The sequence below is a fragment of the Pogona vitticeps genome, chromosome 4 (genome assembly GCF_051106095.1).
Source record: "Pogona vitticeps strain Pit_001003342236 chromosome 4, PviZW2.1, whole genome shotgun sequence".
In the NCBI taxonomy this organism is placed as follows: domain Eukaryota; kingdom Metazoa; phylum Chordata; class Lepidosauria; order Squamata; family Agamidae; genus Pogona; species Pogona vitticeps.
The window spans coordinates 26,703,625-26,719,650 of record NC_135786.1 but is presented as its reverse complement, the minus strand read 5'-3'; the positions used below and the strand labels follow the sequence as shown (position 1 = coordinate 26,719,650).

Genomic DNA, 16,026 nt, shown 5'->3' with positions numbered 1-16,026 from the left:
ATAAGGCCTAGTATGATTTTTCAGGATGCTCATAATATAAGCCCTATCCCAAAGATAAACCCTAGTTAAGTGAAACCCCGCCCTCCACCATTGTGTAGCAACCAGAAGATGACATGACTGTATTTGAATAAATGTAGATGGTTGTACATGAAAAAATAAATCATCCCCTGAAAATGATCCCTAATGCTTTTTTTTGAGCAAAATTTAATTTAAGACACTGTCTTATTTTCATGAAAACACGGTACTGTAGTCTGGGGTGGGTTTTCTTTTTAAATGTACAATTTCTATGTATAAAATAAATTTAATAAAAAAAGAGAAAACTTCCTCTGCTTCAGAATGGCTGACCATGGTGCTCATATACGTGTAACATCATTAACATAAAAAAATTAAGAGCGAAGCTCACATTCCTAAAGTTACTCTAAAACAAAGTTTCAAGCTTATAGCAGCATGTTTAAACAGACAGTACCCTTTCTGTGATGATAAGACTTTTGTGTATGCAAGGTAAGGATGAGCAAAGTCCTGTCCTTCAGATCTTGTTGCGCTGCAATTTCCACCATACCTAGAAGCATAGCCAAGGATAAGTAATGGTGAAAGCTTGAATCTAACAACACCAGATGGCTGCACTTTGCCTACAGATTTAAACCAGGACACTGTCCTTCTGGTTTAGATTGGGGCATCTTCTACTTTAGAGTGGAAGAAGGCTTTAAGGAGCAAACTTGATGAACTAAGTAGCAGGTGAAACTCTCTCTCCTTCCTCCCAACACTACTGCCTACCTCTTTGATAGCACTCTAGCCCATTTGCTATTGCTCTTGGATTCAAAAACTATCCTCTCCAGCTATATCCAGACACAGAGTTGCAAAGCTTGAATTAACAAACATCTTCTGAAGCTGTGTCCTTCATCTCTTTTGTTCTGTTTTTCTCTCCTTCATGAAAAAGAGAGCTGGTAGTGCTTTTTAGTGCTCACATTAGCAGATTCGAAATGTAGAAAACTCAAGCAATAACAAAATTCCAGGTGACTCACTGCATACTCACTGGATTTATGCACCAGGTAAATGAGAGAAAAACTTTGATAGCAAATAGTATTAGAACAAGCTTCTTTCTGCAGCAAGTCAACCCCTTAGCAAGCAAATATTATAGGTAAGTATCTTAGCAAATTGTAAATAAAGGGTGAGCTAAAACTGCATAGCCACTTTTAAAGCCTTGATTCTCCATGTCAGCAAATTCCTGATAGACAAGCAGGGTATAGTCATTGCTAAATCCTAACATCTAGCACATCCACGGAAATTAATGACATTTTAAGTGCAAATTTGCTACAGGGAATTATTTATAGGGCATTTGTGAATTGCAAACTTTGTATATAATGAATCACAGAAGCATAAGCCAAGCGGTCTGGTGCATTTCAAGTTAAAAAGCTTAGAATACCATCTGCAGAATATTATGATGCAGGGATGTGCAAAACAGGTTAACAGGATCCCTTCTTATTTGGAATAGGTATACAATTAATTTGCAGTATCCACCATGCCAAACAACCAATTAGAAAATACATGACTAAATCAAACTTGTAACTAGATGCTAAAACAGCATTTTCTACTTCCTCCTCCCCTTCAGAAGTCTTGCTGCTCAAAAACTCGCTCTGAAGGGATTTCCAGTTCTTTATATCTAATTTTGGGGTTCACAGGGGGCTGTGTGTTAGAGTTTTGTTTGCAACCTCAAATGCTGCCTGTAGTTTGACTAGGAGGGATTTTTCTGGGCTGGGGTGATTATCTAGCACTAAGAAATTGTTCCTTCCAGTCTTTGAATTCAGAGAGCTCCATCTCTTTGCTTAATGTTCTTTTCCTCTCTTTCCTGGATTGGTGGCAGTTGTTTGTTTGCTATTGATTTTATTGTTCGGTTTTATGTGTGCAGTAAAGAAAGCAGCATACACAAGTCTGTAATTTCAAGCAACTGTAAGTAAAGAGGTTTTTTAATTCTTTCTCCTACAAATTTCTCAGAGTGAGTTATTGAGACTTCAAGTGCCAGTTAATGGGAAATTATTTTGGAGAACGTATTATTCTCCTCTATGGACCTCTGTACTGCTACTGCATAGCAAAAATGTAATATTTTACAAGAAATTTAAAATTCTGCAACACTACGTCTGGGAGATGAGGCTGTAATGTAATTAACTATGCTATGATATGTTCTTGCCATGTTCTGAATGTGCTGGTTTGCAGCTCTGTGTTCTCCTGCTTATCGAACTAGGTCATTCTTTCATCAGAACAAACTGTTCCATGCAGGAGTTGGCAGTGTTTTAAACAAAAGATTGCCCCTTCCATTTCTGACTGCATTCTGCCAGAGACTCGATGTCTCTAGTGCCAAGATACAAAGGTCAAGTCAAGCAATGGGTATATCTTCCACTGTGCTGTCATGGGAAGCGAAGGAGAAAGACCTCAATAGTTTTCAGATCAGTTATCAAGGCAAAAGAAGTCAAATACCACTGGTGAACTTTAAAGCACTTGCAAATTTGCAGAAGTTCAGCAAGCTGTAGGCAATCTGCCCGTTGTATCACCTTTATTGGCTCCTGTCTGGGGTTGGGATGTGTGTGGGGTAAAGTAAAAGGACCTAATGATTTGGGTTGGGGGAAGAATGGCTCTTTTCTCCAAGAAGCAGCAATCTGCTAACTTCACGTATTAATTTTGTGAATATTTCTCCAAGGGGTTTGCAGCACCTTTAGGACTAATAGTTTTTATTTTTTAAGCTTTCATGGGTCTAAGCACACTTCTTCAAATGAAAATGAAAACAGTAGTGCACCAGTGTAAGTCGAAGTTTAGTAAATGGTACCGAGTCTACAGTAGTCATGTGGAGGCCAGGACAGATATCTGAACATGTGTTTACAATACCAGAGAAGAATCAAGGGAACAATACAATACAGAATAAAACAATGATATGTGAACTCTCTTTTCTTAGCTGCCAGATGTTGTAGGTCATCTCTATAAGGCTTTGATCCTTTTAAAAGTGATGTGAATTTCTTAGCTTATTGTGACCAAGCATTCTGAGTTTACCTGCCAAGCTTACTTTAAGGAATCAAAACCAAACCAATACAAAATCCTATTTATTTAAGAGCTGTACATCACACAAGGTTTTCCAAAACGTTCTGAAATATTTAGCATTTTAGACAAAAAGTACATTGATTCGTGACTTGTGAATGGGTAGGATGGGGCAGAGTGCTTTGTGGATCCAAGAGTAAACTTTGAAATACATTATAAAGCCAAGCTGTTGAACAAAAACAAACCTCATTTTATCTACATTTTGAGATTAGCATTGAAAAAGTGTTATACAGTATTAAATGGCTGTTTAGATCGAGAGTTGAGTCTTGCCTAGATATATCCACCATGGCTGCATCACTGTGTCTGGACAGCAGCACCTTGTTTCAGAGTACTGGAATGTTTGATGGGACATTCTTTAATCAGGATAATGAGGGAAGAAGCAGTGTGTTCAGCAACACAGGAAATATATTCTCAGCAAGAGTGCCACAGCTAAATTATATAAATTAACAATAAATTAGCAGTGAACAACTTCAAAAAGTAGATAGTGACAAATAAATGAGAAAACACTTGAAAAAAACTGGTTCTAACGCATGGAGCTGGCATCTAATGGCTTACAGTAAGGACACAATCCATCTCTCAGTAGAAATGCTAGTTGACTCCGTGCAGAGCAAACTTACCATTTTTGTTATCTTGAACTATATAGCAATCATAGCACACTAAGCACAAGCAAAGAAGTAAGTTCATTTATTTAAATATTAATTAATGTGCTGTATTTGTTTATTATATCTACACCTTACCCATCCTCTTTTGAGCTCAAAGTTGCTTACATGACTGTTCCCTACTTTAACCTCAAAACAATACTGTGAGTTAGGTTAGTGAGTGTGATCAGCCCAAGCTCACTCAATGAATTTCATGGTCAAGTGGGGACTGGAGTCCTGGTCTCCTGAGTGCAATTTTCCAAGCACTACACTACATTTTTCAAATTTCTAAAGCAGCTTCCACAAAAAACACAAAAGAAAGCAATTCACATCAAAACATTGTGAAAGCTTATACCATTATTCCATATCACTCTCACAAAAACAAAGCAATACTACTGCTACTGCTACTGCTACTGCTACTGCTACTACTAGTAATAATAATAATAATAATAATAATAATAATAATAATAATAATAATAATAATAATAATAATAATAATAATAATAATAATAATCCTCTAAGTGAAACGGAGCAGACAATAAACTGCAATCCAAGGCATGCTGACTCAGAAATAAGTTCCCCTCATAATGCTGCTAGCTGTCATGTAACTGTGTACCAGAATGCAAGCTCAATTATAAACACCGTCTGAAATACAAATAGGACTTTCCTTACAAAAATGGGGAGTGGTGATTTAAAAAAAAAGACTGTCAAACCTCATAAGGAAAGTAATTCCACCACTAGAGAGGCTCTTCTGATCTGCCCTCATGCCAGTCTAGCCAACAAAGAAAAAGAAGTGCAGACGAGTTAGTTTTATGCAAAGCGGAAAGGGGAAACAGTTGGAATCTAGAATCACCAATTATATTCCACTCCCAAAGTAAAAGGAGCTGTCGCCCAGAAAGAGAACGAGAGAAAACACAGAATTGTCTAAAAGACAAATCATATGCTATTTTATATCTGTTAATGCAATTTAGAAATAAACAGGGGAGTTTAATTTAAATAGAAATAAACAATAGCACTGTAGAGACAGCCATCAGAAGATGATTGGTACACTTACTCACCGCTTATGCTAACAATTGGCAACAAATTTTAAGCACCCTATTTCATCTTGTTGCTATTATTATTATTATTGAATAAGGTTGAACTAGACAGGATGGACTTCAGTCAGAAGTCCTCTATTTCTAGTCTGTAGGGGAGGACAAGTTAGTGCCTTTGGTGATTCCTCATACTTCTTTAGGTGTTGTTGACAACGATCAGACTGATAACGGCAGAGGCAGCAGCCAAACGTTTGAAATCAAAGGAAGTTTTAGCTTAAAACAGAGAGGGAAATAGTTAGGAACCTCAATTTTCTTGCATTTTGAAATAAAGCTGTTGCAAAATACATGTAACAAACACTCCCTGCGCATCATAAATTTTGACACATTGGTTGAAATTCTGTTACACTGCTGTGCTAAAGGTGTAACTTTTTTTTCAGTTTAGCAAACTGCCTCAAGTTAAAAAAAATTCACTGACACTGTCGCTTAATCTAGCATTCAACAGAAAACATCTATGGAGATTTCTTAACTTGAGGCTGTTCTCTTCCAAAAGTTACACCTTTTGTGAAGCAGTGCAAAAGTATTTCAGTCACTGTAATATTAAAATGTAGCATATATGATGATTTTAACAGAATGTGTGATATTATATATATCTGAAAAACCCATACCTCTAAAACTTCAGTGTTTACTTCAATATATCACTTCCCATTTCTTCTCTTTTCTTTTAGGCATATGATCTCTCTTGTCCTGACAGCCTGCCGGCCAGCATCAACCCTGGAATTATTAAGAAATCACATTATTTTCTAGAGGTTCGCTGCAAGGCAGTCAAAAGAAAGCACCAGCATCTTAATTTTCATTTACAATGGAAATCAAGCATCAAAACAAACAAAATGCTGTATTTGAAACCTGGCATATTACTGATGCTGCTACTATTAAATTGTATGTTCATTGACTTTCTGCCCATCAGAGTTCCTAGGGTGATTTAAAATAAATTGATTTAAAAAGGAAAAAAAAGGATTAACTAACCCTAACAAATTAAAAAAAATATCCCAAGTCAGATTTAACACATTTTAAAACAGAATTTACATCTTCTCCAAAAAAAAAAAAAAAATCCTAGAGAGCAAATACCCTTTAGAACAGTAAAATGTTAGCTGCCTGTCAGAAGTTCAGCCAAGAAGATGCCAGGTTCACTTCCTTCACCCGTTATACATGGAGTTTTATAATCAGGATGCGACGGTACTAGCTGTTCTCTTTTCTTGTCTGCAGTGTCTGGTAGTCAGACAGCCTGCCACTAACTGCTAGAGCTTTATTTCATGACTATAAATGTTTTTACATTCATTTGGGAGCATTTGAGAGAGAGAAAACACAGAGAAAAGTTAGCTGAATAAGTAGCAATTAATTACACAAATACTAAGCAGCAGCCTAAGTTCTTTCTTGCAAAGATTCAGCCAGGAAATTGTTAAGAACCAGCTAGCTAGGAAACTGTTTAGAGAAGCTATTGGTCAACCACTGAAATGATACATTATAACCCACAGCTATATACTGTATAAATGTACAGCGTTATTCTCCACTACATGCCTCATTGTCTCTTTCAAAGTGGCAGCTTAATTGTGTCTCCTCAGAAATGATAAAGTATTAAACCAGTTTATCAATAGAAATGATAAACTAGGTTCTTTTAATAGCTTGAAGCTACACTTTAAAAAATAGGTGTACAAATATAAAACTCACCTAACTGAAATACAAAACACAGAGAGCAAACTTCCACACCATTAAAATCATAGTGTTTCTTGCTGCAACTCATTTAATGATATGCATTCATTCAGAGCAGCTTGTGGGGAGTTAATGTTCAATTCCCAGCTGTCACATCAAGAAAAAACTGTATATCTGGAATCTAAAACACCAAAAGCAAAATAATAATCCAAAAGAGGGATGACAAAAACAAATAAGAAGACACCACACTTAGCAGCTTTGCATATAGAAAGTTTGCAGCTCTGTTCCTTGTACCTCCAGCTGAAACAACTGGAATAGGCTGATGATGTGAAAAACCTCAGCCTGAGACACTAGAGACTCTACAGAAAACACTAGCAATTTGACAAATAATCTGACAGTCTGCCATTAAAACAATTTCTTACACTTGGGACAAAAACGAGATCACAAAACAGGAAAATTTGTTATTTGGAGTGTGCAAAAGAGAAAAAGAAATCTGCTTTGAATTCTGTCTGTTCTCAGCCATTTTTCCTCTAATTATTAAATACTCTGGGAAAGCAGAAGGGAAGAGGACTAGAAGTGATAGGTCTAATCCCAGACAACTGGAATGGATAAACCCTGCTTGTACATTGTCTGCTGTCCATTAAAGCTCTGGGGAAAGACTTTTTCCTTTGTCTACCACCAATCGTGACTTGTGAGTAGTTGAGTTGGCAAACAACTCAATGGAGAGTTCCACATGGATTTTCATCTGATTAGTCAAATAAATGTATTTATTTTATTTATTTTATTTTATTTTATTTATTTGATCTGATTTCTACTCTGCCCATCTAGACCAAAGGTCTACTCTGGGTGACATTACAAATTTAAAAACAGTTAAACCAATAAACATGCACTATAAATCCAAGATGGTAACATGTGAATTTAAGATGCATCAGGAGGGAAAGCCCGCCCGAATAGCCAGGTCTTGAGTTTGCAAATGAAAAAATAAATAAACTGAATAAAGTTGAATAAATGCAACTGAATTGAGAATAGGGAGCACTGATTAAGCAATGGAGATATAAGAATAACCTTACCAGACTTGGGAAGCTCATAAGTATAACATAAACCCAAAAACAATTCCTCTTGATTGCTCTCTTGCAATCAATGGAATGATACTTCTTGATCCTGGAGATAATATGTCACAACTGTGGCTACTAGTAGTCATTGACAGCCTTAGCCTTTGTGAATTTGTCTTAGGCTTCTATAGATCTATCTAAGCTACTGGCCACTATTCCCATCATGTGGCAGTAAATTTAACAGATTAATTATATGATATTGCACTCTCTGTGACTGCCTTGAAACTTTTGCCAATCAATTTCATTGGATTACTTCAGAATCGACTCATATGAAAGAGACAGAGAACATTCTCCTGTTTCTTTAAACCAGAGTGGGCATCCTGTTTTGCTACCGCAGACCTTTCTGTGCACCTCCGTTATTTGTATAAGCTGTGAACTAAAGTTTTCTCTTAATTCTGCATATATACTGAACAGACAGGAAAATAAAATACACCTTGTCTACACATTTGCCAAAAAGAAATCTTTCTGTTTCTCCATATAGTGTCCAAAAGAGGTGTCTTAGCTAAAGTATAGGTTACATATCAGGGCCATCAAATTTTGTGACATGCTCAATTCTTTTAGAATATTTTATAGTTTCCCATAACCCACACTATCAAAAACTCTTTTGAGGTCTATAAGCACAGACTAATTTTGTTCTGAAATCATTTGGTACAACATGGAATGCAGGGAAATAATACAAGGACTAATAAGATGAGGACATGACATGGTTTTCAACAGTCAAACATGTAAAAGTGAGATTATTATATTAACAAAAAATTACATTTCAAGGCAGTTTTCCAAACACAAAAGGGCTATGGAAAGCAGGTGAAGCATGCAAGTTGGGGGCTAAGAGAAGGAAGACACAAGGATGAAGCTCTGGAAGTTTCTCTGGGACCGTATGTGCAGGTGCAGAACCCAATTGTGTGAAACATAGAGACCATGATGAAGAACAATTGTCATCAGTATAATCCAGCTGGTCAAGTGACCCAAGACAGACAGCCTATTCCCTTATCCCAGATTGTTAAAAACAGACACAGAGAGATCTCCTGTGCTTTATGGGGAGAACCATAATTTGTGTATGGCAACCCCATTAGTATCAACTGGGCTATTTTAAGATCAAATATAATAAGGCCATAGGAGAAAAAATTGGTCACAAGCACTAAGCATTGCACCATTTACAACTGTAAAAATCATGTCTTACTGAGTACTTTACTTATACACTAAAACCATTATCAGGATCATATTTCATCACTCCATCAGTGTAGTGAAAGTGATGTCACTGGCAGCAGCTCATTGCCAACAATAAGAATTCTTGCATCAGTTCTGAGTTGTCCATGCATTTGTCTCATTCTGCATGAGTTGCCCACAACCCAGAATTGGGGGGAGGGAGGATCCTTCATTAGTGATCATCTGTCAGGGCATGTTCAGCTACTGCAGATTTTTCTGGTTGTTTAGTCTGCAGTGTCTCTCATGTTCTTTGATTCTGGTCTGGATGATTCGTTTTGTGGTTCCAATATATACCTAGCCACAACTGCAAGGTATCCGGTATACTCCTGCGGTGGTGAGGGGGTCCATTCTGTCCTTTGCTTACCATAACATTTGTTGTATTTTTTGTGGTGGGCTTGAATACTGTTTGTAGGTTGTGTTTTTTCAAAAGTTTCCCCATGCGGTCCATGACCCCTTTGATGTATGGCAGAAATACTTTATTTGTGGGTGGCTGTTTTTCTTCTTCAGTTCAGTGTTGTTTGCTAGGTTTGATTGAGTTGAATCATCTGAACTGGGCCCTACAGGCAAATGGCTACTCCAAAAATGAAATCACAAGAGCCATCAAACCAGCAAGGGACAGAAAAATCAGCAGTAGCTGAACATGCCCTGAAACAAAACAAACTGGACATGAAATTCTATTTCAAAATACTGAAATACTGGACAACACGAGCAATCATTACGTCAGACTGCACAGGGAAGCCATTGAAATCCACAAGCACAAGCACAGTTTCAACAAAAAAGAGGAAAGTATGAAGCTCAACAAAACTTGGCTCCCAGCTATCAAACATACTACGTGCAAAAGGTCAACGAACTCTACCCACCCAACAAGGACAGGGGATCACTACACACAAAAGACCAGCTAATGACACCCATCAACCACAGGAACAGATAATCTCTTCCCCTTAGCACAACAATACACCCATAACAATACACACTAATCACCCATCTACAGGAAAAGACAAAAGCCTATCTCACAGCCATAAATACTGCACTCCCAAGCCAACTACACCAGAGTACAGGCTGCTGTCCTCTGAAGATGCCGGCCACAGAGACTGGTGAAACGTCAGGAGGAACAACCTTCAGAACACAGCCAAAGAGCCCGAAAAACCCAGAACAATCATTAGATCCCGGCCGTGAAAGCCTTCGTGAATATACTTCCTCCCTCTGTCTCATGGGTACTACGCAATGGATTATTCACAACCTGGGCAATCTAAGTGACTGAAAATTATCAAAACCAACCAACCAACCAACCCCTCCTCCTGCTGGTGACATCATCATCCCTCCATATAGTCAATCTACCCAAAGATAATCTGATTATGTGTGTTGCCCTAACCCTTGAGCACTAAGTTGCACAACTTGGTATGCAACTTGATATAGCAAGTTCTTAAGTTGGGACAACTCTTCTCTAAGATTTTTGTTATGCCAGTCTAACTAGGAAAGACAACTTTGATGATAACAATTTAAAACACATTAAATTTTTGAAAAAATCCTTAAATTTAATAAATGAAGCATTCCGAAAATCCGCATTTATCAATTAAAAGCCTGCTTGAACAGCAAGGTTTTTGCCTGCCGACAGAAGGACAAGAGGGTGGAGGCCAACTCAACTTCTTTATTACGATTTTTCATTAGTGCTGGAGAGCTGTCAAGTATAATAAACTTCAATTCAGCATTCATACATAAAAGAACAGCCAGTGTTTCCAAAACCCATGACTTAAGAAAAAAAATTTAATTGCAACATTTAGTCCTCCAGATGTCTGAGACATACAATCCTAACCAGCCCTAGGTAGTGTAGCTAAGGATGATTATGGAAATTGTTCCCTTAAAACACCAAGGGAGGACCACATTTATCCATTCCTAGATTATGGGGTACAAGTGAAAAATGAAAAAGAAGCATAGGGTGAGATAAATACTTTGATTTTTTAAATACATCTAACTACTACAAGTATTACCTGCATGAGATTGAGAATTAGAGGGGGAATAATAGCCAGTTCAAGAGCAGATAGTCTCAGATCTTGTTTCAAACCTCTCTATCACCTGATTCTTGTACAGCAGAGGTGGGCAAGCTTTGGCACTCCAAATATTTTGAATCACACCTCTCATAAACTCTTATTCCTGGCCATACTGTCTGGGGCTGATGAGGGTTGTAGTCAAAACCATCTGTAGAAGCAGTTTCCCTGCTTCCTCTGTAAAGGAAAATCTTTCCAGCCACAGTTCCACAGCAAAACGTAAACTGTTTAGCGGATTATTAACTTTCAACGTTGATTTACTTGCAGTTTAGCAAAGAGACAATGCTTAGCAAACAGACAGATCTATTCCAATCAAAAGGAGAAACAAACAATTATATCATTGACAGAATCCTAGCATTCAAGTTTTCAGGTTAAAAAAATGGATAGAGTTTGTGTCTGTATGTCCTTATTCCATTATTTTTGGAATTCAGTGTGGAATCAGTGGTTCATATGTAAATGGGGAACAGAACATAAGAATAAGCTTAAATTTAAATATTCTGCTTGACTTCTAGCTTTCTAGAAATATCACAGAAAGGCAGGCAGTGCAGCATGGCCTCTACCAATTTGAAGAGACACTTGTCCAGCAGGCGGAGGCAAAGAGGCAATCCTGAAACCAGCAAAATCAGGGAGCTGGACAGGGGACAGGTTGCATTTGTCTTCAGTGTGGGATTCTCACTCTCATATTGACCTTCTCAGCCACACTGGATAATGTTCCAAGTCCTCTATTCAGAGCATGTTACCATAGTCTCTTGAGACTTAAGGATCCCTACAAGATCTTGTAAAAACCATTCAAGACAAAGAGGTGCTTTGATTGCACGTGACTGAATGCCACAACAGAAGCATCTTTTTTGAAGACACTGTACTCTCTTGTATTTAAACCCAGTAGTACCAGTCCTGCATAGTTGCTGGAAAATTTGGCAAGATTAATATACAGCAACACAGGGCTTCACCAAATGATCAGAGGATACAAGTATCGTGTCATTCATTTACCAGTAGGAGGTGTCTGGGCAATACTCTAAACCAGCTAGCTCCTTCGAGCCACCCAACATTGCCCAATCAGCATAAAAGGACTATATATTTTTAGAAGCTGGATGACAGCCAATTGGGTACGGGGGGGGGGAATGGATCTTACCATTTCTTCAGAAGTGAGTTTCAACAGATTACATAACAACCCAACCTGTTTCACTTTTTCGGCCTTTTAACTTCTACCCTCAAAAACATAAAGTGCTGTCTGGACTTCTACAGAAACGATACTCTTGCTGCGTTTTTCTCATAATATTTAACCTCACAATATTCATATGCAGGATTCCAATACCATTTGGCTACTATTACAACAGAATGTGGTTTGTGATGTCACAGCAAGCTCTTCAAAGGCAAGATAGCTGTACTTCAATGGCTTAACTATGCTGAAGGCATGTGAGATCATCTTTTTTTACATTAGCTCACAGACAAAGATGGGATAGAACAGAAAGTCCAGCTTCATGACAGGGCTGAAGAAACTACTTTAAACATGCATCAAATGTTTGCAGGTTTAAACAGACCGACTTAACAGGCAGGCAGGCAGGCAGGCACACCCACCCACCCCACACGTACACACAAATTCCAATGGGATACATTGATGCTGTTACTAAATGGCTATGATTTCAACATACTTTGGAAAGAACCTTGCAGTGATCAGCCAAGACTTTGACCTATGATGGTTCTAAGAATTTGCCAGGGTGGGGGGATGTAATGTATAATGAGAGAAAGCCACGAAAAATGCTGAGTGAATGGGTTGTAGTTTGAAATGTCTTCATAAAGGTTCTGCAAACAGCAGTTATAAGCAGGACTTGAAATAATTCCAGACTAATTATTGTTAATTCTTCTTATACAACAGTGGCAATCAGAGTAGATTGCAGGCATACAGTCAAAAACCTAATAGATTATGTCAACAAGATGTAATTTCACAGTTCTTCCCTCTACCCACTCTCTCTCCTTTCCCTGTGTGACTCCCCCCTCAAGTCTTCTGTGCATGTTATTCCTCTCAGGTGCTTCCCTGAAATCTCAACCTTTGCTTTCTAATCCACACATCTACATCACTGCTTTCAACCGACTGCCTTTCAAGACTCCAGTTGCTGCCTCCTTAAGCTCATGCTCCATTTACTTTTTTTCCTTAGACCTTCCTGCTGGTTTCAGACATCAAAGTGGTTTAGCCAATTTTTATTTTATTTATTTATTTGATTTGTATCCCACCCATCTGGTCTATACGACCACTCTAGATGGTGGTATAATATCATAGACACAAGTAGTAACTACTAACACAGACTATGAAAAGATCCAGTCTCATCCAACCACTAGGTATACTGACCTGTTTGATTTTTAGTGTACAGTACTTTCTACCCTAGCAGGACAACTAAACTCAACTTCTTGCTTGGGTGACATAGAGTCTGTTGTGTTGTGCCCCTTGCTGTCATCCGAAGCTTAATAGAGAGTGTGGTGTTCATTCTTTATTAACCTATTCCTCGTGCTATGTCATGGAAGCATCATGTAATGACTCACTGACACCCGTGGCCTGTTTAACATCACACAACTAATATGACATCACTTCGGTCAGCACGAGTTACTGCTAGAAAAGAGAGAGATAAAGTTATGCAATGCTGTTCCAAGGGGCTAATAAATAAGGTAGCAAACATGCTATTGGCCCCGTCTTAGAAAATGAATTACATAACTTCAAAGCTTAGCAGATCTATGCTCCACAAAACAGGAGACCAGGATATTTTTATTCAGCCTTTTTCAACACTTTGTGACACTGAATGAAGGAGGAATGATTCTCTAAAAATTACAACCAGAACAGATGAATTTAAATTACTATTCAAGTGACCCTTGAATGTAGCTCACCTTCTACACAGAACAGGGTTTTAACTGCCATATTTTTCAAAAGCATTATTTTGCAAAGCTAATAATATGATTTGGTTATCTTACACTATTGTTGTTTCCTTCAAATTACAAGCAGAATAATAAAGAAACAGAGAAGATATGCAAAAAAGGGGGGGGGGACTGGCTTTGCTCTTTGCTCTTACTCATTGACCTTAATGGATAATAAGAGTGAAAAATAAAATGAGGGATGGGCATATCCCCTTCTTTCTCTGAGCATTCACACATTTACCTTTGATGAATAAAACCCAACCAAAATCAGTTTAAAATAATAATTTAAACCACATAAAATAAAAACCAAACTGATACAGAGTCAATAAAAAGACTAAAGATATTCACCACACAGTGACCTCACTAAAACACCTTTGCCCTTTTTTAGGTTCTCAAATCGAGAAACTTGTTGAAGGAAGAGGCAACCAGACTTGTTCCCAAAGGGATATGGAAGGGGGTTGTTATATTAGAATAGGGTTCTCAAGCACATACCACACAGTTTCTGGGCAGAGATACATAGAAAAATCAGTATTTTTAACATTTCAGTGTTTGGTATCTTTAGCACTGATAATCTTAGAACAGCAAGGGAATACCTCCTTTGGAACTATTTTCTGTGAGCTATATTGAGATGACTTGTGGACTGAAGGGAGCTCATCTACCTTGCTGAGCCTTATTCTTTAAACATCACTTCAGTTTGTGCATAACTGATCATTTAACATTTAGACTGAGCAATTGTTCCCGTGTTACTGAATGACCGAATATTCTGCAAAATCTTATTAGGCTGTCTTGCTCAAACAGGCAATTTTATTAAGGATACACGAATGATAACAGTTACAACTCCAACTTATTTTTCTGATCAGCTTTTAGAGCAGACCTATATCAAAATATTAAAAGATACATTTTTATATGAAATTGGAGCATATTTAAAAGCTGTACAGTATTTTAAAGACAATGCTACTGTGACACAAGAGAAACATGGGTGGAAATGCATCCCAATGCCCAGCTATATTCTTAGCTGATTGCTTGATCAACAGATTTGAGGTATGTTTGCAGTAAAATACACAAGGTAAAACACATTCTGTTCAACTTACACACTTACCCTTCTAAGTGCCCTGCATTTGCAATCTTAGCAAGCACTGATTCAGAAACACACACTTGCAGAGATCATGCACAGTTCCATTTTTGAATACTATACAGTATAGCTTATGAACACCTTGTTTCTTAGCTTAAAAGGAGGCCATCTGAATAGTTAGGGGAAGAACAATCAATCCACATATAAATCTACAAAGTGTACCACATTCTTTCTGTCTTCAAATTTGCATATCCTTTGTTCTCATCAGTGGGAAATTCAATCACTTTGTTTTTCTCTTAACCTTTATTCCTCCTAATGTAGCCAAAAACTTGACCTGCATTTAATCTTCAAACTTCAGACTGAAACTATTTTGTCTGGCAAAGTAGTGGAAATTTTCTCCTTCTTCAGAGACACAAATGCCTGCTTAAGAAAAAAAAGGCATCAAGAAAATGATATAATTTTCCAATTTATTATAGCAATATGCAAATAAAAAAGCTGAAGATTTGTGGTAAATGTAAGAGGAACCCTATTTCAAATATTTTATCTTGAGGGAGATCATTTTTCTTTTGAAATCCATATTTTACATTTTCACAAATCTGTTGTTTTAAAAGAGGGAGAGGAGAAAAATAATATAGATATTCTGTGTTTAAAAAAGAAGGCAAAACAGTTGATGTTCATTCCATAAGTCTATCAATTCCTGGAGATTTATGCAGAGAGTTTGCATCCAATATTGTAATTAGATAAGAACTTCATAATTTTCACTGTCAATTTTTTTTTCAACAACTAATACTGTACCATTAAAAACTTAAGAAAACTGGGTAGAATGGCTGAGGAAGTGGATCTGTCAATGAAAGCTCGCTTTAAAAATAGCAGTTCGTCTTTAAGGGGCTGCAAGGTTTCTCGTCTTTATTTATTTTTTTACTTTTGTTTTTGCCTGATACGGTTAGAAGAGACTGGCTGTTACACAGCAAGTATGTGTTGACTTGAACCCTTGAAATTCACTTGAAATGACTGGCATTTCTGTTCAAAGTAGCATAATGCATTACATATTTGTATGAATGTGTGTGTGTGTTACGAGGAATCTTCTTTCAGGAAAAAGAGTTCAATAAGCTTCAACCCCCACCCCCATACCCTGTTAATGTTCACTCTAGGGTAACTTAACACCAAATCACTTTTGCAAGTAATGCAATCGAGTAATGGGCCATGTATGGTCATCCTTACATG

The 16,026-nt window shown here is 37.5% G+C and overlaps 1 protein-coding gene across 8 annotated transcripts in view; it reads right to left on the bottom strand.

The window, feature by feature from the left end:
• Positions 1-16,026, bottom strand: part of ZHX3 (zinc fingers and homeoboxes 3) — a 90,102-nt gene that overhangs the window by 55,736 nt on the left and 18,340 nt on the right. For 3 of the 8 annotated variants that reach the window (XR_012086179.2, XM_072996954.2, XM_072996957.2), the window contains exons 2-3: positions 5,422-5,527; positions 4,436-4,494 (exon numbers count right to left, since the gene is read on the bottom strand). The gene's annotated coding sequence lies outside the window, so the exon portion shown is untranslated. Of the gene's footprint in view, positions 1-3,078; positions 3,514-4,435; positions 4,495-5,421; positions 5,528-6,481; positions 6,645-16,026 lie in introns of those variants that run through there. The other 5 variants (XR_013544756.1, XR_013544755.1, XM_072996955.2 and 2 more) reach the window with 3 other exon arrangements.